Here is a 25,919-nt window from a genome sequence, read left to right as displayed (position 1 = left end):
AGTGCAGCTGTATCAGTGACCACTCATCAGTTATTCAAATCAAGGTAGAAATGGCTATATTTCTTGTTGACAGAAAAAGTACGTAGCTTTTTGTTTCTTGAAAGGGTGACCTTCTTCTTGCTGCTATTTCCTGCTTCCATTCATTCCAAGAGGAAGGGGTTTGGTCTGCCAGTGACGCTAACGGTTTTTTTATTATTTTTTTTCAGCCTAGAGGTCTGCAAGTAGTACTTTGTACTAAATCCAAGTAACCTGGAAAATGCTTTATGTGAATACCAGCTTGGTATAAGAAAGCAAGAAACGATCTTAATTTAATATTTTAAATGGATTGGAGTTTTGTGTAGGTGGAAGAAGATCATTACTGAAAGGAGTGCTACACAGACTAATATATAAATAGCTCTTGCTGGGAGCAGAACAATAGCTCTGTTTCTTCTCTCAGAGCACAGATACAATTAGTTAGAGGATATTGCATTCTTTAGAAATTTTTGGCATCCAATAGAAAAAAACAATTGCATTTCAAAACAAAATATTGTATTTGAAAATCATTTCCCCTTTTAATTACCTGCCAAGACTTTCAGTCTTTCCCCTGCAAATGAACACATCCCTTGTACTTGAGCACAATGCTTTCCCACACTGCTGGGTGGCTGTGAGGTCACCAATTCCTGCTGCTGCAACTCACGATCCTGAACTGGGGTCTTGGCAGGAAAGTAGCTGCTTTCCACATACATTGTTAAAAATACATATGGTTCTGTAATGTTTCCATCTACCAGTATGTGCACTTCACTGATTTAACTCCTATACTTTTACTGTCACAGAATAACTACATCCTTCTGCCCTATAAATGCTGAGACAAAGCCAGCATATTCATGTTCGAGGCAGGAAATCTCAGTCCCCTGACGGCACTGTATTCCTATTGCTGTCTCTGTAATCTAACGGCTGATGCAGATTTCATCAGGTCATCCAGTGGCGACAATTCATGCCGGGGAACTTGGGCGTACTCCATTCTCGCTGTCTTCAAGAACAGACCTATCGTATTTGCCAGCCAATCCGTTTCAAAACTAGTTTAAAATATTAATAATCATGGTTAGCTAGATGGAAATATGATTGATTGCTACTTATTCCACTAAATAATAATAAAAAAATCAATAGCTATAGTTATAAAACCAGACTTGTAGGATAAATTAATCAAAATCAGTTCCTACACTTCAGACCTATGTCTGTCACTGTCTTGGTTTTGTACTGTCTTTTGCACAGACATGAAAATCTTCCTCTGAGGGCACCAGATAGTGGTAACATACAAAGACCAGATCATAGAATGACAGAATGACTTGGGTTGGAAGGGACCTCAAAGATCATCTAGTTCCAGATGGAGATCAGGTATTAATTATGTTGTTACAGACTCTTCCCTGTGAACAACTCATTATTCTCCCCAGTACAAGTGGAAAACCTTAAGATATTCCTATTGCATGACAACTACTGTTCATGCCTTATTCTTTGGATGGTTCATCCTAACCACTCATTTCTTAGTTTCTTGTCATAATTATTTTTTGTCATAACTGAAGTACCAATGGCAGACATTAATGTGTATAAACTAATATAAGCACAGCAGAAGTACTACTGTCTTTCTAATATTTTTGGTACTTGAAAACAAAGCACAACTTCATAAAGTTCCAGCCCGCCTTGTCCCCTGTACCTCATTTATGGAAGATAATTTACTTGGGTGTGCTGCAATGGGTGCACTTGCTGCTGTGCTGCCTCAAGAACTTGTTTTACAGTTCATGTATATACTAACAAACTTGCATACAATCATTTATAATGATATTACTTACCCCAAATAGCCTTCAAATTGAATAAGATAAAACAAACACAGATCATCTCGTTAGCATTCACAGATGAGAAGAACTGGTAGGTCTAGCAAGAACTGGTAGGTCCTGAGCTTTAAAGGAGATCTGTAAGGGATATCTTTGCATTGCCAGGAAGTTCAAAGCTTGAATGTCTGCCTTCTCCGTGCTATTAAAAATCCCACAAGTTTTGCAAAGGTAAGGCTGCTATCCTATGTCTTCAGCAGGAAGAGCTCAGTAATCATGTTTTGTCTCTGTAAACTTGAAGTGTGTTTCTGAGTCATATTTACTGTTTTTTATCCTCAGCTGATTCCACCAAAAGTGTACGTCAACATGAGCAAAGTGAGTTTGTATGCACGTAAGGAGTGGATTGATGCTTGTATTCCTTTTTAGGCCAGAGCGAGTTACTTCTGTTTACTGGGAAACATCTTCGTCAGTGTTCTGGTTCGTTTGCTCTGCTGGAAGGTTGCAACTGAGCTGGAAGCAGAGGAATTTCTAGCTGGCGCCGCTCCGGCAAGCACAGCTCCCACTTGGCCCTGCTGTGGAGAAGGACTGGCTAGAATAAGCTGCACATGCAGCTCCTCAAGATCAGCTGCTGCAAATTTTGCTGCTGCAAATTAAGATACACTCTGGGCTCCACCTCAGCACAGACCTGCCTGCAAAGCAAAAGAGCTGTAAGCCTCCCTCGGTGTGTACAGGAACATAAAAGTCCTGTCTGGTCTCCTTAAGGAGACCACGATTTGGCCTTGCGTATTCAGTCAGTAGCTGGGGTCCGTGAGAGGACTGGCGGTCTGTTTGGACAGAAGGCCCCGTGGTTGAGTCAGTGAACTTTGGCCAACAAAATATGAGAATAACCAAGCAGGCAGAAAGAATCAGGTGACCAAATGGATGAAAAGGAAAATGACCAAAAGGAAAAAAGAAACAAAAAACCGCAGTCAGACAAATTGTGCCCTGTGTGTACCTATGACCTGGTACTTGAAGTTCAAACACACATCACTAAAATCACAGTGGATTCAGACTTGCTGTTATGTTTTGTTCTTCGTGTGGTGGAAACATGGCAACAATAGATAGAGTGGAATAAATGGCCCATAGGGCTAGTTTTTATCTCTAAGGTCATGTTGGGTAGCACAGAAAGCTTAAGAAATGTAGGGACAGCAAGGGCTAAGAAGTGAGGGAATGCAAGCTGGATCATTTTGAAGGGAAAATGGTTGTAAATGGACGAGCAGGAGGGAAGCGCGGTTGTCTGGAAGAGTGAGCACAGAGGTTCGTGGTGGTATGGGGACCACGGATGTAGGAGACAAAGGGAAGAAAATACCACGGGATGAACACGGAAAGGATGTTTTTGTAGCTCCCGAAATCAATCCGCAAAAGCCCCACGGCTTCCCTTAACTCCAGTTATTGACTTGGCGGCCGGGGGGGAGCTGCTACCTCAGAGGTGGGCTCGGTCGCCCCGCAGACCCAAGCCGAAACACGGCCAGGAGCCGCCACACCTGAGGCGACCAAACCCGGTCGGGGAGGGGACCCCGTCCGGCGGGGGCGGGCGGCCGGGCAAGCCGGACTCCCCTGGGCCGCCCGGGGCCGTTTCCCGAGCCGCTAGGTGTCGCCGGCGGCCGGGCCTCCCCCCCGGCCCCTCCTGCGCTCGGGCTGCCGGCGGGGCTGGCTCAGCGCGGGCGGGCGGAGGCGGCGGCAGCCCGCAGCGGAGAGGCGCAGCCCGGCTCGGCTCGGCTCGGCGCCGCGCAGCTCCCTGCCTGGCCCTGCTCTGCCCTGCCCGGCTCGGCCGAGGCCGCCCGCTCCGCTCCGCTCCGCTCCCGGCACCGCTCGGTGCCCGGCTCCCGAGCACGGCCCGCGGCCGCTCGGCGGCGAGGCGACGGCGGCGGGGGCAGCAGCAGCAGCAGCAGCAGCCATGTTGGAGCGGGGAATCCAGTGACTGGCCTCGGGGAGGCGGCGCGGCCGGCGGCGAACGGGGGGGAGGCGGGAGGGGGGCGGCTCGGCTCCCGGCGGCGGCGGCGGAGTCCGGACACCGCTCCCGGGCGGAGCAGGGGAAGGAGAAAGGGGGCAGAGGAACCGGCCCCGGCCCCGCGGAGCCCCGGCGCTGCTGGTGAGTTGGGGCCGCGCATTGTCTGCCCTGCCCGGGCTGCCGGAGCGGCGCCTCGGCCTGCGTGTGCGCGGCGGGGACGGGGGCACCGCGGGGAGCGGGCGGGGAGCGGGCACCGAGCCCCCGGCAGCGCCGAGCGGGTGCCCGGGGAGCCCCCGGGGCCGGGGAGGGCTGCGGGGGGGGCTCCGCTGCCCGCCGGGGCTGCGCCGCTCTCCGGGACCGTCCCGGAAAGCGAGGCCCGGGGGGGGGGGGGGGGAGGGATGTGTGTGCGGTGAGCGTCCCCGCGTTTTAGGGTATTTCATTTTATTTTAATTATTTTATTTTTCTGTAACCTTCGTTTCCCCGCCGCCCCCCTCCGCTCCAAGCCAGGCTGCTTGCTGCTGACAGCTCCCCGCCTCGCAGCCTCCGCACGGATGACACACTCGCGGCTCGCAGGGCTCCCCCCCCACACACACACAGACCCCAAATAACGCAGGTTTCTGTGCGGGGCACAGCTCGCCCCGAAGTGACAGGATCCGCCAGCATTTGCTGACCCTGAACTTCGGTGAACTCCTTTTCTCCCTCCCCTTCCTCTCGGAGAAATGTGATGGCATGGGGCCAGGAGGAGCAAAATGGTGCTTCCCTGGCCAGGGAGGTGGAAGGGGTTGCCATTAGGTGCTGGGCATGTCAAGGAAACTTGCGCCGCTCGCTGCTCCTGCCCAGGTCTTCGCAGAGGTGGGTTAGCCTTCAGAGAGGGCTGACCCCCATCCCCTTTGTCTCGTTTCTGCGTCAGTTTCGGGAATTGACCAGAGTTGTGTTAAACTCCGGACCTTCTGGGGTGCTATTTCTAATGGTGGTTTTCGGTACTGTGAGGGGGACGGGGCTGAGGTATACCATGGCCCCAAACAACTGAATTTCAGAGGCCTCTGTTTCCTTTATTTTATATCATTTCAGTAAGAAACTCAGGCGTCTGCTTCTTTTCCTTTTGTAATTTAGCAGATCGATAGCAACTTTCTTGTATCAATTATGGCATAGATAGGAGCAGAGGAAACCTAGTTTGACATTATTCCATTCCCTCCCCTCCTTTTTAAATTATATTAATTGAACTGGAAAGTAGGTATCCAAAGGTTAAATCCTTGGAAGATATGGGACAGAAGAAAACTTCTATGAAATTCAGCTTTGTTTTCACGATATAACTGTGTAAAGGTGATGGAGGTGATCTGGTATTGTTTGTGCTTGAAGAAATGGCCATATTGCGTTGTTGTAGCAATTCTGTGCGCTCACTACGCGGCTCTTATTATTTATACCTGCAATTCAGTAAGCGAGGTGAGAAAGACCCGTTTTGAGTAATTAGCGCAGAAGTAACAGATACGAAAACATGAAATGTTTGAAATGCATAGTGAAAAATTTCCTTAAAATTGTTTATACTTGAAAGACCAAACTAAATTTACTCCTCCAACACAGAGAAATCATTCTAATGTTAACTTGGCGTTGAGAAGGCCACTTACATTTGAAAGATGAAAGCATCCTTTTTTGATGGCGTTATTTGAATGCTGCTCTGACAATAAAGAGTCTGGCTTACAGAGCCTTTATTAAGGATAGCGCAGTGAAGTTCATCCCCTGGTTTTGCATGCTGTTTGGTGCAGCCTTGTGTTTACCCAGGTTGGAATTCTGCACAAATCAGTAGGTGGGGTCTGCCTGCAGCCCTGCTGAAGAGCTTGCAAATTGGAGCCTGTGTTGTCTGAGCAAATTACAGTTTGAGAGCACAGGGTCATTTGTTTTAAGCTGGACCAAGGATGTAGTGCATTAATTGATCTTCTCAATACATAAAACACCCTTAACGTGTAGCAAAATGCTTAATATGTTGTTCCAAATACAATTAGGTTTAGAATAACTGAAAAACAGAGCAGGGCTGTGTTTTTTCCATGAACGGCTCTGGCTTCAATTTCTGCGTAACACTGCAGTGTAAAAAAATAATATGAGATTGCTTATGACATGGATGTTAAGATATCCTGTACGCCTGTGCTATTGTTACAATACTGTTAATACTGCACAGTATTTTTTGGCTGGATTGTTAACGTATACATTCTTCTAATTTCTTAGATAACTACCTGCAGCTGGAAGAATAAAAAAATATATCACTAGTCTTAATAAGTTCTGGTTCAGTACTGTATATTTGAGTAAGCCAACCTAAAAAGTGCAATCAGGAAAGGCTTCATTGGTGACTGAACACTGTCTGCATTAAAACTTTCCTGAAAATTGCTCCTGCCACATTCAGTGGAAGCAGTGGATAATTTACTCACTGCTCAGCCTTTATTTATTAGCCAAGAAAACTAATCAGCTGTTTCTTTAAAAGGCGTATACTAGTTCTGTCATTACTGAGTCTGGTAGCCTGGTATAATCTGGTGTGATGTGAAAATGGACATCATGACTAAAAGTCAGACTCAGTAATAATAAAGCTTTTCTAGTATATTCAGTGTTTGTAAACTTACTCAATGTTGCTTGTAATCCTTCAGTTACAGGTATCTTAAGTTCTTAGCTGTATGCTTTTTAATGCTTGCTTTGTTTTGTACAGCAAGCCCTTTGTATGTATCTAATGACTCAGCTGGACACCACTGTAATCAGTGACACTTCAGAATTTAATATAAATCACTAGTCCACAATTTCAGCATGTAAAAATTCTTTTAAAATACCAAATGTTTACTCAACAATTCTATGATCTTCATTTCGTTTGTGCTGTCAAATGCTGTACTTCACATCTAAAGAACCAGCTGAAACACTATTGCTAGTGATCATTGCCTTTTTTTTGCAGTGTACCTAATTGTAGCAATGACGTCTTCATTTTGAGTGTAAGAGCTGGAATTTTTTTGGTGCCAGTTCACATGCTGATACAGAGAGTATTTTACTGGGATGTTAGGGTTAAAAACATTTTATATTTAAATATTTTGATCACGAAGCAATATCTTTATGTTTTATTACCAAAAAAAAAAAAAAAACTTGAAGAAATTTAAGACTGTGTTTTTATTTTATTTTTAATCTACGTACGAAGAGCTGTATATCCTGCTGTATGTAACTTTTGGGGCCTAGACACACTTTTCTCCATTAAGCGAGGAAGAACAGATACTGCTTTTTCCAGAAATACTGTGGAATGCTTGTTTAATCAAATGACTAGCTATAATTCTGTATCAAATACAAATCCACCCATGTGTGCTCTTAACTGACGTGGTGGATTGGTAATTCTCACTGGGTTGTTGGTTTCCTGGCCTCGTTTTCATGGACGTAGCAACTCCAGAGCTCAGCTGAGCTCGCTAACTTGAATATCGACCGACAGCGGTTTAAACCTCAAGCCTTTAACCGCTGATGCTGATAATCACAAGGAAGAAACAAAACTGAAACCTACTCTGTTTTTGCCAACTTGGAGCATAGGAACACGAAAAGAAAAACTTCTACTTCAGTTCTGTGATCCAGTTATATGGAAACTGGTGACTTTAAAGAGTGCCTCCGATAGGTTGCACCTGGCTAGCTTTTGATTCATCATATAATATCCTCTCTATATTAAAAAAAAAAAAAAGCTGGGTTTCAGTGGAAGAACCAGTGAATGTTATTTTTGTAATTAAAACGACAGTTTAGAATAACACTGAAGTGTAGGCTTAGGCTGTGATTATGAACAGAGTGAAGAAAGAATGTAGTCTTGAATGAGTGATTTCTTGTACAAGTTTTACAGTATTTTTGCATTTATATGTTTTTGGAAAGCATTAGCTGTTATTGAAGAAAGGCTGAAGTCAACACAGGAATACAGATTTATGTTTAGATCTTGGCCGCTTTGTGGAGTTGTGCAATTTGTGCTGCTACATGAAATTAGAAAGAGAGGTAGAAAGAGAGGTTAATTGGGTCATTTAATAGTTTCCATGGCAATGAAGAATTCTGATTTTATATTTGCTGTTGTATTTTCTGATCCATTGTGAAGTTCTCAGACAATAAAGCATCTACCACTTTTGTGGAGATTATTACACGCCAGGAATGACTGTATTATGAAATCCTTTAGACACACCAATATCTGAAATCATCATAACTCTCTGTTTCACTGGCATATTTGGGCTTTTGAGGTCTAGTGCCTGTTTTTAAAAGATTAGAAATTTCTTTCATTAGGGAACATCAGGTTCTCAGAGGGTGCGATGTACAAGCACAAGTGATAAAAAGAAAGAAAATAATGTGAGTAGCATGGTCAAAAAAATCAGAAAAAAGAAACTGTCAAATCACACTTTAATTTTTCATGTGGTGGGTCAGAGTTAGACATAATGAATTTAAGAAAAAGAAATAAGCCAACTTTATGAACATTTAAATAAATACATGCTACAAGGCCTCTGAATTTAAGGACAAATTTCTGGTTGCTCATTTCTCTAATGTTTTGAAAGTACAGTGAGTTGAAAAACACAGTTTAATCCAAGGTTTTGACTGTGACACCACCACCACCCCTTTCTGTTTTATTTTATCTTCTCTGGAACGATTACTTGTGCATATATTATGATGAACAAGGCTGTGTTATTCTACCACAACAAAGAAAAATGTCTTTTCATTTATACTCCTGGCCACGGTTCTTGCCTGTCTTTGTATTTTAGGTTGGACTTGCTAAGTATCTTGTATAAGCGAATGTTACTATGTGCTCTCTAATCATATTTCATTTAATTATAGTCTATTCCTTATAATTGCACTCCTTTCTCTGCTGCTGTTTTCAAGGCATACTAGAGTTGCATGATGGTCTCTGATTCTTAACAGCTGTACTTTGTCAGCTTCACTAAGAACACTTGCATGCTTTCAGTTTGTGTTAAAGCTGGCAAGATCATGGCTTTTTCTTTGCTCTGTGGATCAGGGCATTTTGCAGGCATGTGTCTCTCCTGATATTGTAGTGAACTTTTGTAGCACACATAGCCTACTTCCAGAAATGTCTCTTTCCAGGTGTTTTTGGCTTTCTACTCTCACTGTACTGATATTGGTATAACCTGATTTGTTTGCATTTTGTTCAGGTATCTGCAACGTGTCTTTATACAGCAATCATTAAATATCATAGTTAGTGAGGTCTGCAGTATCTGTACTAATTGTTATTCCCTAAAATTAAGATCTTTGAGAAATATGAATTGCCAAGAAAACTCATTGTCCTATTTGGGTAAAAAAAAAAAGTTAGTTGTCTGCAGAATAAAGAAGCCAGCTGACTAAAACATAAAGAAGTTGAAGTTGAATTAAGTGGATGTATCAATAAGGAAAGCTAAAGACTGTGATGAGGAAAAACCACGCTGTCTCAGGCTGTGAGAAAAAGGCAGGATGTGTTTTAGGAAGAAAATAAATTTTAGCAAGGCTGTCAGTTCATTAAAATACTAAAGAAAATGGTAGCGTTTGATGATACTCAGAAGTCGTCGATGATGATCATTAAGTACTGCTATATTCGGAAGTAAAACCAGATGATAGTCATGTATAATGCTTTGCAACACTTCCTTAAAATAGCTTGGGGGTGTTAAACAACAGCCCCTGAAGTTGTGTAGTAAGAATTGTAAAATGTCGATGGGGCGCTTTCGGCAGTGCTGCTGCCGTTGATGTCTTTCAGCGTGTCTCAGAACGCTGGGAAATTCTGTAATTAGCCCAAATGAAGATTTCTTTCAGTGTTTTTTAACAGCGATAAGCATAGTACTGGGTAGTGACAGAGAGGGAGGTTAAGTAGAGGAAAAGAATATTGTTGTTGAGCACAGATTTATGGAAGGCTGCTCTTGTGAGAATAACTTTCGAGTCTCCTGATAAGATTACAAACTGCGTGTGCTATAATATTGTTGGTACCGCAGACAGGCTTCTGTAAAACCTTTTAGCTGGTTGTTTCGTGACATTTTGACTGGGGGACTACGACGACAGATGAAACGTCTGCGTATGAAACGGTGTAAAACCTGGCTGATAATGGGAATCAAGTGGTTTGCTATAAATAGGGGCCGTTGCGTAACCGCGTGCGATGAGGGCTCAGCAGTGTCCAAGCAGGCTTCGGAGGGAGCTCAGTGTGCGCCGTCAGGCGTTTGCAGTAATGAAGTAAAAGAAAGTGAAAATTGCTGATGGTTTTTGGAGATCGCAGAGAAGGGGGGAAACAATGGGTACTGCAGAATGGGTCATTAGCGCAGGGGGGATGCTCGCAAAAATGGCTGTTTCCTGGTTGTTTGCTTGATGTGGCATTCATTTCAGGCTCCAAAAGATTGACTACAGCATGCTAACTATTAAAATAAATGAATGATATTTTATAATTATAACAATTCAAATGTAAGCAGTTATTAATATTAGCCTTTGGTTTTGGGATTAATTTTGTAAAGCTTCAGAGTAGTTTCTCTTGCATAATACGGAGCAGATAATAAGTTCTGATCTGCATTCAGTATGTGGGCTTTAGGAAAAGCTTTTATTTATTTTGTTAAGATACAGCGTTCATAAATAATGTACGAGAGGACAAAAGTCAATTTTAAAATAATAAAATACATTTTATTAGATTTCCACTGATTTTCTGTACATCCCAAAGCTGAATTTCTGAATGTAAAATTCATAAATATTCTGCATAGGCCAAAGAAGTTGTGGCCATATATGTTTAACTGCAGAAAACTAAAAGCCTTTTTCTAGGCCGCCCTTAGCTTATTGCAAGAACCACATTCTCTGTTCTTTCTCTGTTCACGAAGATCTAGTTGTCATAAACATAAGTAGAGTGTTTAAATATGCAGGAGGGCTGTTGCTTTCTTAAGTACTACTCAGTCTTTGCCATAAATATCTTACTAAATTGTTTAAGTGTCTCCTTGCAAAAGTATCTCATAATTCACCTTATTTATATTTGCTCCGAAATCTAGGTATAAAGCTTAGGTCTTCCAGTATGATCATGGGAGACCATGCTTGGCCTTGTGCTGCCTGCAAGTACCTTCTGTTCTCCACTGAGGATTTAAACCAGCGTCAATTTGGCACACTTACTTCCACCCGTGGTTGTTCTCCCCTTGGCTGGCTGGCAGCTCTCGTCCCCAGCATCCTTTTACCAACAGGTATTTTTGTGAGCGTCTGAGGGCTGTGCTGGGGAGCCAGTGGAGGTTAAAACAGGCATTGGGGTTCAACTTCAGTTTTGTTTTTACCTAGGTAATAGTCACTTTCTGCAGAATCAATGGGAGAACAACAGTCTGTGATTATTTAATTTTATAAATATCCTGAGCAGATGGGAGAGGAAACTTCCTATTGTACAGGGAGGAAAGGAGGTCCTCAACTGCTAAATATATCGAGCATATATTCTGTATAAAAGTCTTTTTAAAATGATGTGTAAAACAGCAGCTCGGATACTTATTCTGGTACTGAATAAGAAGGGACAGTGGTAAATAGTTACTGGTAATATAAAATATATATATATTATTAATTTTAAGTATGGGTACGTCTTTGAGATGGGAGTTAGGAAGGGAAATAGGATTTTTTTGTTTGAAGTTGTTCATGTTGCAGGAGAGAAATCTAAGGAAAATGAAGGTAATATTTTTTCTTGAAAGAAATATTTAAAAACTGAACTACATGAGCTGAAATTGAGACATGAACCTTTTTCCAAATGTCTGCATAGACAACAACAACAACAAAGTTAATAACTGCAGTGGTCATCTTTTAAAGGGGCCCAGTAGGGCGTTTGCACAGGGCCTATGTCCTTTCTGAAGAACTGATCACCTCAGGGGACACAGGAAGAGGTCCTGGCTTCACTGAAGCTGTGGTTTGGATTTAAACCACTGAATTTTACAGAGTGTTTGTGAAAATAATTTCCTGTATTTCTAATCTGTACAGTACTCTGATAAAGCATATTTAGAGGCAATTGGGAAAGTTTAAGATACTCCATGGTATTTCATTACCTTTGTCAAGATGATTCTGTAGGTTATGGCAAAGAAGCAAAATATTTTAAAGCTTATGCTATTTACCTTCAGGATTAAACAAGATAAACAGCTTACAGTGTTCCCGTTTGCACAAGTCACAGTATTTTTAAACCTGCTGCCTGTAATACTGGGTTGTTTATCAGGAAATACAGTTAACCTAAATGTTTTATTGTGCCTTGTTTCTGCTTCATCTGGATATAATTCTCAAAAGCAAAATGTTTGGTCTGTAAGCCAAGAAATAGCTTCTAAAATGTATTAAGGGAGAGGAACGCCATTTAATATTACGTATACTCCTTTTTTTCTGGACAGCACAGGAAAAACAACGTAATATTATATAGTAATTAATTTGCTCAGTAGCTATATGCTTCGCTTTTTGAGTTTTGCAATTTTAAAATATTAGGAACAATACCAAGTAGATTGTGAGTTCTGAAGTTACAGACTTGATACGCTTTACTTAGCAAGCTTAGTTTCTGCACTTTAAAATGTGTTTGGTTTTAGTTTGTGTATAAAATGTAAAGTGATGTTAACAGAGTATTCACAGCCTGCTTCCTTTAAAATGGGATTTTGTTTCGGTATTCTTACCTAATAGGCATTTTGGTTTCCTGCTATTTGTGAATATTTCTGTTAGTGGAAGAGGTGGACGTTAGTTGATGGATTTAAGTCATAAGTTCTTTGTCCTTGTTATGTTATTTTGGGGGTGAATAGGTAGCCAGTGATGATTTGCATCTGTGGCTGTATCTCAGCAAAACACCTATATTACTTCTAATTATCCATTTCTAGGAGTGAGAAGGTAAATCTTGGAAACTATTTTAGCTAATAGTTTTATTTTAACAAATAGTTTCTTCTCATCTAAAATATGAACAGTACTAGATTGGCTGATTTGGGTGTTTTGTTGTTTTGTTTGTAAACTTCTATCTGTAAAGTACTGGGGGGAAGAGAAATAATTACATGACTGATGGCAAAGAAGAGGAGAAGGTAGCTGGGGAGCCAAGAATTTTCTTACTGACAGTGGGAAACTGTTAGTTGACCCTGGAATTGATACAGAACTGTCTACTAAGTGCCTCAGGTGCCTAAAGATAAATAATGTACACCCCCTGCCGCCCTTGCTGTTTATGAACTTCGATCTTTAATGCATAAGCAAGAAAACTCGGTTTCTTTTTTTTATTCTTCACATCTACTTGCAGGTGCCTAGCACAAATTAATATTTCAGCAGTGTGATTAGTAGTGATAGTGTATTTTAATATCGAAATAGGTACCTGAATGATCTGTTTTCATTTTATGTCTCATGGCAGTTCCAGAAACCAAGGTTGCAGGGACAAGTAAAAATGATCTTTTTCTGTATTACGAGAGCCTGTTTCTTAAAATACATGCACTTCAAGGTAAAGTAGGCTTACTGAAGATTTCAGCATATTATTAAGCTTGTATCTGATGCTCAGTACTGACTTTTAATGACATTACAATGCATAAAGTCAGTTGTAGATTTGTCTCTTTCCATGATGAGATTGACACAGTTGCTCCTGGTAACTGAAAGTGTAGCTTATTTCAGAGGTTATTTTGTTGGTTTTGCAGCATCATAGCTCTGTCTTACTTGTATTTGAGAATGATTTCCTTGAGTTTCATTATTTGTAAAGGTTTTTTTCTGTTAATCTCTTTCTGTGTGTGTGTGTCTTAGATAACCTGTTGAAGATGTTATTTTAGTATACAACTGCAGCGGGTTTGCGTAGTAATGTTGGTCAGTTTTCATGGGAATTAGTGTCATCAGTAGCTAAAGAAGTATGTAGGGACAGGTTGTGTTGAATTTTGTGTGCTTGAGGCTCCATTAAGATAATAATCCTCAAGGTATGAGTGTGAGGACATTCGGAAAATCAGCCTTAACAGTGTCTGGTGCAGACAGCTGTTAACAGAAGTAATGTCCCTACAGGCTTGGAAAATCTTATGTGTGGTAGAAGTTGGTAAAGACATAGACTTCTCTAAGAAACAAGTGGAGGAGAAGTAGAGGTGGTGCATCTATAAAATACTGGCAAGCCAGCATTATGATGACACAGTGGGACATTTCTCCTTGTCTGGGGCTAGTTGGTGTCTTGCTGCCAGCTTTCTTATACCTAGGTAAGTGGATCTGTCCCAGACTGCTTAACCCACATTGGTGCTTTACGTCGCAGCCGAAGTGACCGCACGGGTGAACACCAGGCAGGGCTAATACAGCATTAACTTACTGCTTCATGCTGGCTGCCTGCTGTAGGAAATACCCTCTCTGCACTGCGTTGGGTAACTGCAGACTGCGAAAACACGTCCTTGTCACTTAGGGAGTTTTTTTTTCTTAAAAAAAAAAAAAAAAAAAAGCTCTGATAAAGCACAGGAAGCAAAATTGTTGACGGAGAAAATTCCTTTTCGGTACAGTCACTCTTATGAGAAGAGCCACGCCTCAAAGGTGATATATTTAACTGTTAGTGGATCCCAGTGACAGAATTGTTTGCCTTGTATTCAGATGTTTAAAAGGGATGAAGAAAATTACATGGCTTAATATTCCTCCAAAATGATTTGATACTTGCTATATTATTTGTGTTATGTTCAAATGTATAAATATGTCTTTTTATGACTGTAAAGGACTTGAGAAGAATGTGTCCTGTTTTGTTCAAAAGCAGGAGATGTTTCTGATGGTCCTTTCTTCTTTTCTAAGTCCTGGCACAGCTCCTCCCACAGCATGCACGAGTCTTGCTTTTTCTGCTTGAGCCTCGCTTTTTCTGCTAGGCAGCAAGTGTATTCCTGTTGGCTGTAGCTACCGCGGCTCGTAAAGCTTAGCGAGCGCTCTCGTTAAGCAGAAGTGAAGGGGAGCTGCACCCTGTTGTGGAGCACAGAGGTGAACTTGTGTTCCCTGCGAGGCTGGGCCGCACCGCCCGGCTCCCGAGCCCAGCCCCAGGGGCAGCAGAGGCCGAGGACGCGAGCGTGTCGCTGAGGCCGAGCCAGGGCTTAGCACCTGGGCGTGCCGCTGCGCACCGGGGCTTAGCCAAGTGTGCTCTTGTGAAACGCTGGAGGTCTGGTGGGTCTGTTTTTGTTTCGGTTTGAGCCAGGGGAAGGTCGAGGGGTTGTGTCAGGGCTCTGCTTTCTGTGCCGTCAAAGGTGTTTGGATGGAAAGAGTCGGACGCTCGTGTTTGTCCACTGAAACGCGGTGCTCGTGAATCTGCCCTTGGACCTCCGCACTGCAGGGCGGCTCTGAGAGATGCTGCCTGCAGTCTTGCTCATGATACAAGCTGGTTATGTGAGCTAGGGATAATTAAATCTTTCGAACTTCAGTAGGCCATAGGGGTGTATTCATTTTCATTAAATTCCCATCATGAAACGCTGTAGATTGATTTACAATATCATAGAAAAGCTAGAGGTGATTACTGGACGGTGCTATAGGGTCACTGGTATTAGGATAAAGGAGGTTGAACTGAAGCTGGGAAGTGTTTCGTCGTTTTGGAGCCTTGCTGGTTTGTTCTGTGCCTGGCTCTGAAACAGCTCCTCTTCGGCCAGCACCCAGCACAACTCCGTTCACTTCTGCACCTTCCTGCTCATGAATGGATTGCTGCCTTCAGATTCGTGCCATGAATGCCTCTCACTAATTCTTTGCTTTTATTACCTCTATTTTTTCCTTTTGAATACCTTAAACCCTTAAGTATATAAGGTGAATGCAGGGAATGCCTTCAATAAGGTTTAAACTTCCAAAAAGCAAAAAAGCAGCTCTTATCCTTCACTTCCAATACAGTTTTGGTTTAGTTTTGTCCATCAATCTTTTGGGAAGTGCTGTATTTCCTTTTTTTTTTTTTTTTTTTTTTTTTAAATGCAGGGAACATCACAAGAGGTATATAATTGTTTTTTTTCTTTTGCTTGTATTTAAGTAATGTGGACACTCCTAGAAATTATTTATTTATATTTATATTTGACTTTAGGCTTTTTAGTAAAATGAATTTTAGATGTTTTTAAGAATAAAATAGAATACTATTCTATTATTAGTTATTCTACTATAATTTGCCTTGCTCTTCACATGGCAAACTTACTTCAAATTTACTTCAAGCATCCAAGTCACTAAGTGGCAAAGTCAGTGTTACTCCTAGCCTAGGGTTTCTTACTTACATGTGTGGTGAATAAATTTATTTAATCAAATAATAATATTAATCGTTATTGAGGAAGACTTAGGAAAATGATGGGAGTTTCACAAAGAAATGGAGATTAGCTGTAATATTTTGTATTACTGTAATAGAGATTGAGACTTGTAGCTTCTGATTTGTAACTTTGCTTTTTTGTCATTTGTTTATATTAATTTTAAATGGATATGGACATTTCAGTATGCAATAATACAATATTTAGGGTTATTCATTTTTCTATAGTATAACATGTTTAATGCAGGTTTTTAATTTTCATAGATAATATTTGCAACTGCAGTTGTATATACTTCTGTAAGTATTGATGAAGCCTGGAGTCTTCACCTGAAAATTACGTATTTTAAACTCAGTTTAAAATTGAATATATGTATTTCTCCCACCTTACATAAATTCCTGGAATGGCAAAGTAATGCTTGACAACAATAGAAAGTTGTCCTATAGAATGATGTAAATCAGTTTAATTTTGAGACACTACTTGAAGGCAGCTTATCTATTATATTTTTTGTTTGTTTTTCTGAATGTTATTTTAAAGGTGATCTGCACATTCACATATATTGAGAGAAGGAGATTACAATTGCAATTTTGTGGCTGGGTGAAATTTGTATGTAGCAAATGAGATGCAAAGAAACGTGACCCCATTTGCCTCCTACATGCAAGACCATGTTCTGTAAGCAATATCTGCAGTTCCTTTTGTTGTGCCCTACATGATTAGTTAATGTACATTGGGCACATTTTAAATGCATGTCTGGCATATCAGAATATGATACTGCGTAAATCATAAATACTTTATTCAGTATTTTCACTGCTCATTACACAGAATTTTCGTGCAGCACTTGAGAGGGTAAATGAATTCTCTGAAGACCTCAGTGCTGTCATCAGCAATACCTACTTGTTTATATTCTCGACTGTATGGGCTGTACACAGACCACTTTTTGAAATAATAGTCTGCTGTGTGCATAAAGAATATTTACGCCTTTGTCAAGCTAAAGTGTAATGTAATTACTAAATCAAGTAAAAATACTGTTCAGTTTTTTTGATAGTGAAACAGCCTCTGAAATTTAAACGTCGTGTCTCAGACCAGCAGCATTAATAATTTAGTAGGGATAAAAGAGAGTGCTGCTTCTGAACAGTTTGTAATTATTCAAAGTTAATTGTTTAATTCAGTTTAAAGGGGGAAGCGAACATTTTCTTGGTATGCTAAATGGCGTGCTAAAATGAACCTGACCAGCCGTGTAGCTGGTTATGTGCTCTTTGTCAGAACGCTGCGCTGCAGTAGAGTGACAAGCTTGGGACAGTTTAGGGCAGTTTAATGAGATAGCTGTGCCTTCAAGGTGTTTTTATGTATACAGTTAGATGAACAGCAGAGGTTCGAGTTAAAAGCAAAGGTAGAGGCTGTGTTACAGGAGGTGGCCACATGTCTGGTGGGTGCCTGTGGGATCAGGCCCTTCCATCGTGGGTGTGCCAAGGTGAGCTGCTGCCCCCATTGCTCCTGCTCTGGGGTCTCTTTTCTTTGTTGATGCTTTCTGCAGCAACAACAAAACTAGCTTGCAACCACAAAGCTCAGAAAAGCATCTTAAATTGCTGCATTAATCCTCTTTGTAAGAGCAGTGTTTGGTAAATGCCTGTGTTCCCATTCCTGTCTGTACTCTTACTACCTTGATCATTTGGTTGGTGGACTTGTGTATAAAACCTTAATGTTGGTGCCAAGATATCCACCTCTACAGAAGAGGTTAGGCTGAGTGTATTGTGAGCTACAGGGGAATGAATACTATTCATTTGTGGGGTGAATAGTTTACCTAATTGTGCCATATCTCTTTTAAGGATAAAAAAATAAGTTGCAGTTCAAGAGTAAAAAAGCTTTGAGATGAATACCTATTTACGGCCTCCTCCAAAAGCCATGCTTACATGTACATAACTGGTAGCGGGCCTTTAATTTTTACCTACTTAAAAGAATAATCTACAGTTATTTCAAGAGAGGAAGAATTATTTTTTATCATAAAGTCTTCAGAGTATAGTGCAGAATGTTCTACAAGAGATCTATTGTTATTTTATTCTTTTGAATTAGCTGATGAGTTAGCTTGACAATACCGTTGTCGACTGTTAAAAGACTGACGTGAAACGTCTGAAAAGTGTTTGGCAAGATGATAAAATAATGGAGAGACAACAAAAATTACAGGAATATTTAGCATTACCAGTTTGGTGGCTATGCCCAAGAAAAGCATTACAGAATACATGGTATACAAAAAAGTAAGAATTTCATTATTAAAGCTACATACGTAAAGAACACTAAGCCACAACAAACCTTGTAACTGTTGTTTGTTTAAGATGCTGTCTAATATTGTTTGTAAACTGCTAGAAAGTCACACTAATCCTAGTCTTTCTGCAGGCTGATTTTATGCTCCATGAAAAAAAAATAAATTTCCAACATAGCTTATACAGCAATAAGAACGATACCCTTTTGTGTAAGACTGTTCCTTAACTAAATCTGAATGTCCATATAAAAGCTAGTACTGTTACGTGTTCTTGAGATATTTGTTTTGTATTCATAAAGTTGTGATGTGAAACACAAACAAAAGCTTTCCTTTGCTACATTATAGAAAGGGTTCTTGAACTGCAGATGTGTGCATGGCATTATCCCCTGCCTTTCTGCAGATCCATGGAAAAACTCGATTGTAAGCCAGCTCTGGTGGCACATGTCAGTGTCTTCATATAAAGTCAGGGTAGATTTGTCTGTGTTCAGGACCAGGCTCTTCTGAAGCTGAACAAACTTGAGTAATTATTTTCCTATTGCACTGTACATGGGTTTGAATAAAAAGGTAGATTTTTTTTAAAAAGTAAACTGGAAATAGCTGTGCATAACAGCAACACCACTTCCTTCAGCCTTGTCCCCATGCTGTTTTCCACGTGGTCATGAGGCTGGAGTAGAAAGACGGCCTCTTCGACGGCTCAGCTTCACTGTCCTGCGGGAGGGCTGCAGACAGGATGGTGAATGAATGGGGCTTTTCTCTCTGTGATAAAATTTTTTAGAGGAGTTCATGATCAGTTATCTCCTTCTCTTACCTCAGTTGTTTGCCGTGAAGAAATCTGCTGTATGTGCTCATGGCCCTAAATGCTAATGTGTTGTTCACCAAAAACATACGTTCCAAAAAATTGCGTGTTGGCAATTTGGCCTCCCAGATAACCTGCAAAGTGTGAGTAGTGTTTACATAATGACAAGGAGGTGGTTAAGTCTTTCAGTTGGCTCTGTGACTGAATTAGGTAATTCACAGAGGACACTCAACTGAAAGTAACAACTTTGGTGATAAGTCATTGGAACTGACTCATTAAAAGCCTAATTAATAGGAAGCCCTTATTACACGCTTACCCATCATTTCCTCCTTGTGTTTTACTAAACGTCAGTTAGGACAATACGTGATTAAAACGTTTTGAACGATTTCTCAAGTATCATAGCCAGTTGTGAAACACATGATGTCATTCCTCTGCCTTACAACAGAGCCAGGTGCTTTGTGAACTTGTTGGGCGGTCTTCAGCAAACACTTTCAATAAGAGGTTTGTCTGGTGAACTGCAGTGGAAATGAATTTCCAGAAATAGTTTGTTGAGTAGTGGATAGAATAATTACTGCCTTCTGTTTGTTTTGATTGTACTGGAGAGACTTTGAGACTTACTCTTGTTTTTACGTTGCTGTGAAGACTGAACATACAAGGAGTTCAGCATGGTGGTTATAACTGGATGGGGTTTTGCTATGCCTGAGAATGGGAAGTTAAGACTTCGTGCTAGCATGAAAGCCACTGTAGGTTATTTCCTTCCTCTGTTGTTTTGTTTTAAATAAAACAAAAAAAAAGTTCACTTTGCTCTGTGTTAGAGTGAGTAGAATATAACAATGTATGTTGTGAAAAGATGATACAAAATATAGAGTATATTTCAAGTGTTGTGAAATCATCAGATTTGGCTTTAAAAGTGCACTTGGCTTCTGCGTGTATCACCAGCATTGGGATCCCGTGTTTATGTAACTTTATTTTTTAAAAACAATCCAGTCTGATTTTTCTCCAAAAAACCTTTGCTCTTTTTAACAAGAGCAACAACAACAACAAAAAAATCTGCTAAATTTTAATACTTTATATCACATTACGGTGTTTTACGTGTACCTTTTAAAAGGTTAATTTTCTTTATATTGAAACCTTTAATCAACTAAAAGTCTCTTCTGCTTGGCTTTCTTACTCATCTCATGTTCTCATGCTTGAATGGTACGCAAGAGCAAACCTCTTCTGGAAAGAAACAGGATATGTCGTTTATGTAACTCTGTTATAATAGATTTGTGGAACATGCAGAAAGTATGTGTAGCAAGAATAGGCTTTAAAAGCGTTGGTCCCAGCGTTTTTTCCTTTTGTAAATCATTTTAATGTTTAAAAATTTAGTAATGGCATATATTTGAACAACAAGTCAACATTAATTTTATTAACGTTATAAATAGTAAATTCCTTAATGGGATGATAATATTTTTACTGTGGATGCACGTGGAGTGTTGAAGAGTTTTGGAAGGTGCACGTGGGAAGGACACCTCCCGTCAGTCCGTCTGGATGACTTGGGGCTGAAACTGTAGGCTTGTCGGACATCCAGCATGTGATCTCTGCATTTTTCTTCTTCTGATATCTAATTTGCGACAAGTAGTAAATTTCATGCTAATCTTCAAATCTTTCAAATTGAAAAATTAGAGCTTTTCTAGCAGGTTGTCAGGAAGCTGCATGCTTAATTACTTCAGCTGAGAAGTCAAGTTTGCAAATACAGACTTTTGTTCAGAGCCCGTTGAAGGGAGGTGCTCTTCAGGCATCGCTTTATATACCAGGTGTGGTATAAATGTGTCGATGCACAGCAATACGTGTTCTCTACATGAAACCGGCTTAAGATCCAGTATGTAGGGAGGCAAGCAATCTACCTGTAGTTCTGTTCACATGTTCAGTTTTTTTGTTTGTTTGTTGTTGTTTTGTTTTTTTTGTCTAGTCTCTAACACTTAGAGCTCTCTTAAGCTTTTTCCACATACAGACTGATTCTTGGGAAGGCACTAGATCCATTTGTACAGAATTTATGTTGTATGTGGGAAATACATGAGAGATTCTTGTTGAAGAGTTGATTAGGGTTCATGGACCCATCTCATGGGGAGGTCGGGTACTGGGATAAGAGGTGTCTCCATGCTTGATTTATTTCAGATTTGCCTTGGTAATGTTTGAATGCATTTGCTTTTTTTGCTGTCAAAATGTCATTATTTGGATCTTTCCCAATGTTTTTATTCGACTGATAGGAAACAGAAGGGAAGGGACTAATTGGTATGAGTCTGGAAAACATGCTCTGAATACATGTACAAGCATTTGTGCATTCCCATCTAGATTTCCAGGGTGTGAGATATGTGACGATAGGAGCATCATTCTGGGAATGTAGTTAGAGCTCTTGAGGGGCCAAAATGTGTTGTCTTCCTTGTTGCTACCAAAGGAAAGTGCTGGTACTTCTCTCCTTGTTACAGATTCTCTTAAATTGTTGCTTTATAATGAAAAGCTTGTCTTGCTAGTTCATTAGTAATTGCTACCTCCTACTATCTCTTGTCAGCAGGGGGATAGGATTGCCTCCTACACCTAGGAAAAAAAAAAAAAAAAGAAAGATAGTGATAAAAGCTAAATTTAAAAGAAATTTGAGAAGAAATAGACCAGCTTAATCTTTAATTCTGCAGGACAGCAATTTTTTCTGTAGATTTTGAGTGGAAATAAAATCACTATTTTCATGGTGGTGGTACCCTTGGGGATCCAGGCAGCACCAATGTTATTAGGCAGAGCATATTTCCACAGAGGTTGGGCTTGCTAACATGCACTGACACTGCATATTTGATGAAGACTTTTCTAAGTGGAAAGGTATCTGCAGTTCAGAAGCAGTTGCACCTGATACCCTGGTTGCCTCCCAGCAAGAGGGGAAGGCACTTCTAAAACTTAGTAAGAACATAAGCTGCAAAAGCTTGTGGATCTGTTTGTGCTTTGGCGTATTGCTGGGACATTTTTCAGTTGGGACATTGCTGGAAAATTTTTCAAAACTCTGTGATGACTTTTTCATCATCTCAGATTCTGTCTGTGCTGCAGTCACAGCAGTAAAGATACTTCAGCAAGCTATAAAATAGAGGTTTGCATACTGCTACCCACAGCAGCAGTTCCTTGGAATTAGTTGTGAAAAATGTTATAAAACTTTCTGTGAAGTCTTCCAGTCTCCTCCTTCCATTACTTGAAGTTTGTTTTTTTTTTTATTCCCTTCAGGTTGCAGGCATTTCCTTTTCACTTTTTCACGTTCCATTTAACTTCAATGTTCAGTGGCTATGGTAAATATTTTTTCAACAACGTATCTCAGTCTGTGATTGCAAGTGGACAGCAAATGTTTGTTCCCACCACCACCAATTTACTGCTTTAACTATAAAATATAATCTACATATACAGGGGAAAAAAATAGTACATGCTGAAGATGGGGTGTTTGACTGGCATGATGCTTGTTGAGGCTTTGTGAGGCAATGGCTTATTTTGAAACCATGTGTTTTGTTGGATTGTAGTCACCTGTTACAGGTTTTCAGGACTAATATGAACGTATTCTACTGTCATATTGAAATAAAGAATAAGAAAATGTTTTATGGGAAATGATATTTGATTCTCATAATGTTCCTTCTCTTCCATTGTTGTGTGTGGTGTTTTTTTTTTTCTTGTGGGGGTAGACAGCTTTTAACTTCCGTGTGTATTCAGGTAAGTATATGAGCTTAAGTGATCACGATGTGTTTGAATCATCAGTGAGACTTATGTTAGAAAACAGGTTACGTGGCATTACTGATACTTTATTCCACTGAACTAGAAAATTGCTTGCAACCTCTTGACTTTAGACCAAGCCTTCTTTTTTTCAGCTCCTGGAAAGTCAAGTAGTTAATTTTCAATGATTCACTTTTGCCTTGTTTTCTTTTCTTTAACAACTTGCTGGGTTTTTTTGCCTATTCCCTAGATACCAGGTATTCACAAGCATGTGGACAGTTAGCATTAATTCACTTCTATATTGTCAGCTTTGATGGCAATATTGAGATAAAAGTTTTTATGGAAAAAATAAATACTTATGAAAAAGAGAAGAAAAAAATAACACATTGTTATGTATGCAGAGTAGGAAGATGATTTGTTTAGATTCTAAGATTTTTGAAGGTTAGATTTAACTCTAATACGTTTGTGTTGATTCTCTAGTCTATACAGTGGGTATGTATTGATTCATGGCGATAGAGTAACTATTTCGGTAGTTGATAAAGAAATTGATTCACTATTTCAGATTTGCCATTGATGTGCAAACTACAGGGTTTAGTTGGAAAAGCCAAAGTGTAGGTGATCTTTATTTTTCAAAGGACTTGGTTGTGTACATTTCTGATTTGATCCCCATTCATTTCTTCAGCTTTTCATCAAGATAATTTACTTAATTCGTGTTTGGGAACTTCAGAAGAATGATACAGGTTTTTGTGTATTTTCTGTGTATCCTGAAAAGAGTAGGGTTTCCTACGTAATTTGCTCAGCTTCTCTCAACTTTAAAAACAGAATAGGGTTTTGTTTTGACAATTTCTCATTGTAAACATGCAAAGCTAGAGATTTTAATTTCTGAGAAAAAAATACAGCTGATGTTTGAACTAACTTTAGCCTATCTTAAAATTGGACGTTTTAAAAATGATTGCTAGATGAGGAAAAAAATCAGTTCTAAAAGTATTTGTCAGGATGCCTGCCATTTATTCTCCAGGTTATTTCTGATGCTTTCAGTAGAAGCCTCAGTCACTAAGTGCCGTTTAGTTCTTTAGATACCAAAGTTCTTCTTAGCGTTGCTTATTTGGCTGTATGCGCATCTTTCTGTACCTGCGGAGAGATGACCTTGGGCAGAGCTGGGGAACTGATATTTCACATATCTAGTACAATTACGAATCAACCACGACACATGAGGAAAAATAAACTGAAGAGCAAAAATGCATATGGAAGTACACTTATGTAAGGAGAATGTTGTAAAGCTATGCTGGCGTAGTGCTGTAAATTTTAAAGGCACTCATGTCTTATAAACACATGCAGTTAAGAAAACATTGTGGTCTTATCTTGAACACAAGACTTCTGATACTGTAGAGATCGTGAACAGCTGAGAGATTAAATCCATTTTCAGCGCTCTTTCTTATTTTGCTTGAAAGGTTTAGGGTTTCTTTTTTTGTTGTTTGTTTAACTGCAGAGAGTCAGGTTCCACTTGCGTGTGGTTCACAAGAGCTTAATGGTTTTCTTTTTTGAATGCTGCGTTAGGGTTTAAAAAAAAAAAAGATGAGCACACACACTGAGTCCCCTACCTTTGAGGTATAATCAGGATTCTGAAAGCTTTTCTGAGCAGTGTCCTTCATAATGGAATCTGGCTCTGAGCAGAAGAAACTGCAAAGTGTGTCTACATTCTTCCAGTGTTAGAATAGCAAGATGTTAACTTCTAAATGGGGTTTTCATATTTAATTATACGGTTATACGAGATAAAATAATTATGGATGAGATAGTGGGGAAGAAGAGGGAAAAAACAGATTGTAAACCCAAGTTCATGTGTTCTGGTTTGATGTCAGGCTTTTAGTTGAACTTAAAAACTCTCCTGAAGATTGTCAGGAAAAAAATAGTATGTTTCTGTATTACTGACTTACTGTGTTATACAACTCCGTGTTTAGTTTTGATGTTTAACTTTCCTGAACATATTTCATGTTTCAACTCACTGTAAACTTATCTGAGCATTTAATCCAAATTTGTCTACTGCCTGACTTAAAATGATTCCAAGAGAGCACTGAAGATAGCTACGTACCTTTGTACAGAGCAGTCTTCCTCAAAGCTGAGTGTATAGGTATATTGTTCGCTTTTTTTTTTTTCCCAGAAATGCTGTTTCGGGATTATGTAGTTTTTAACAGTAGTTGTGGAAATACAATGAAGATAATTACATGCTTTTTCCATAGTCATGTTAATATTTATTATGTTTAAACGTGCCTATTTGGGGCCCAATGCTGAGATTAGCCACTTTCAAGGATGAAAGCATCAGGTAGCAGGTTAATATCAGTGTCTGTATTGCCTTTTTTTTTTTCTATTGGATTAGGTATCTGTTGTTTAGCCATACCTGCTCTTACGTACAGTCAAACTGTGCAAATATTTTAAGTAATATGTACCTTCAGTAATATTACATTCATTCCTAAGTAGTATCTAAGCGGTCTTTTCTCTCTTGCTGTTCACTCAAGTTAAAATAGTTTAAAAAGAAAACAGTCTTGAGAAAAAGAACAGAAATATCAGCACTGATCACCATACAGCCTTTAGCTGTATCTTATAGCCTTTTCACAGTAAAGAATCTCTTTTGTTCCCAAGAAATCAGTTGTCATTAATATTTAGGCATAAGGATTGTGTTATTGTACAGCTGTTAGTGTATTTCCCTTATTTTAAGAATTTAAAACGTTTTGTTGCAGGTTAGTAATTTGTAGTATTTGAAATTGTAGTTACCACAGCCATATATGAATATGCATTGTGCCAACTCGGAATTATGTAAAATATCAAACCTTCCTGTCAAATTGGCTGAGTCATGTATTTTTCTCAACTTTTTCTTATTTTGTCGAAGCTATTTGAAATTGAAGAAACTCCTATGCAGAGTACAAGATAATTAGAAATAATAGCACACTTTGGTATTTTTACTTGAATAGTTTGATCTGCATGAATTTTGAACACAGGGGCTGAACACAGGTGGCAGAGTAATGGGTGGCTGGCGATCTACTTCATATTTGAAATGACTACCTTAATTTCATGTGCAAGGTAATAGAATTTTAAAAACACAGACTAGAGTAATTCATATTTTTTTTACTGCGGGCTGTTTAAAAACAGTAGAAGATTTGTATTTTTTAAAGAAGTTTTGGTCAGTGGAACTGAATTCATAGCT

General features: G+C 39.8%; 1 protein-coding gene and 1 long non-coding RNA gene across 4 annotated transcripts in view; one reads left to right on the top strand and one right to left on the bottom strand.

Moving 5' to 3' along the window:
- Nucleotides 1–401: 401 nt before the first annotated feature.
- On the bottom strand, nt 402–2,402 carry LOC311422999. The gene is made up of 2 exons (XR_014685546.1): nt 1,827–2,402; nt 402–1,055 (listed from the first exon to the last, which is right to left on the bottom strand). It is a non-coding gene; the product is annotated as an uncharacterized lncRNA (long non-coding RNA).
- A 1,131-nt stretch (nt 2,403–3,533) lies between these two features.
- CDK17 (cyclin dependent kinase 17) overlaps nt 3,534–25,919 on the top strand; it is a 95,789-nt gene continuing 73,403 nt past the window's right edge. The window contains exon 1 of one of the 3 annotated variants that reach the window (XM_084496505.1): nt 3,534–3,936. The gene's annotated coding sequence lies outside the window, so the exon portion shown is untranslated. Of the gene's footprint in view, nt 3,937–10,813; nt 10,959–25,919 lie in introns of those variants that run through there. The other 2 variants (XM_084496507.1, XM_084496506.1) reach the window with 2 other exon arrangements.

Source organism: Aythya ferina, assembly GCF_964211825.1.
Source record: "Aythya ferina genome assembly, chromosome: 1".
Taxonomy (NCBI): domain Eukaryota; kingdom Metazoa; phylum Chordata; class Aves; order Anseriformes; family Anatidae; genus Aythya; species Aythya ferina.
Note: the sequence above shows the minus strand (reverse complement) of the source record. Positions and strands in the feature narration are given on the sequence as shown.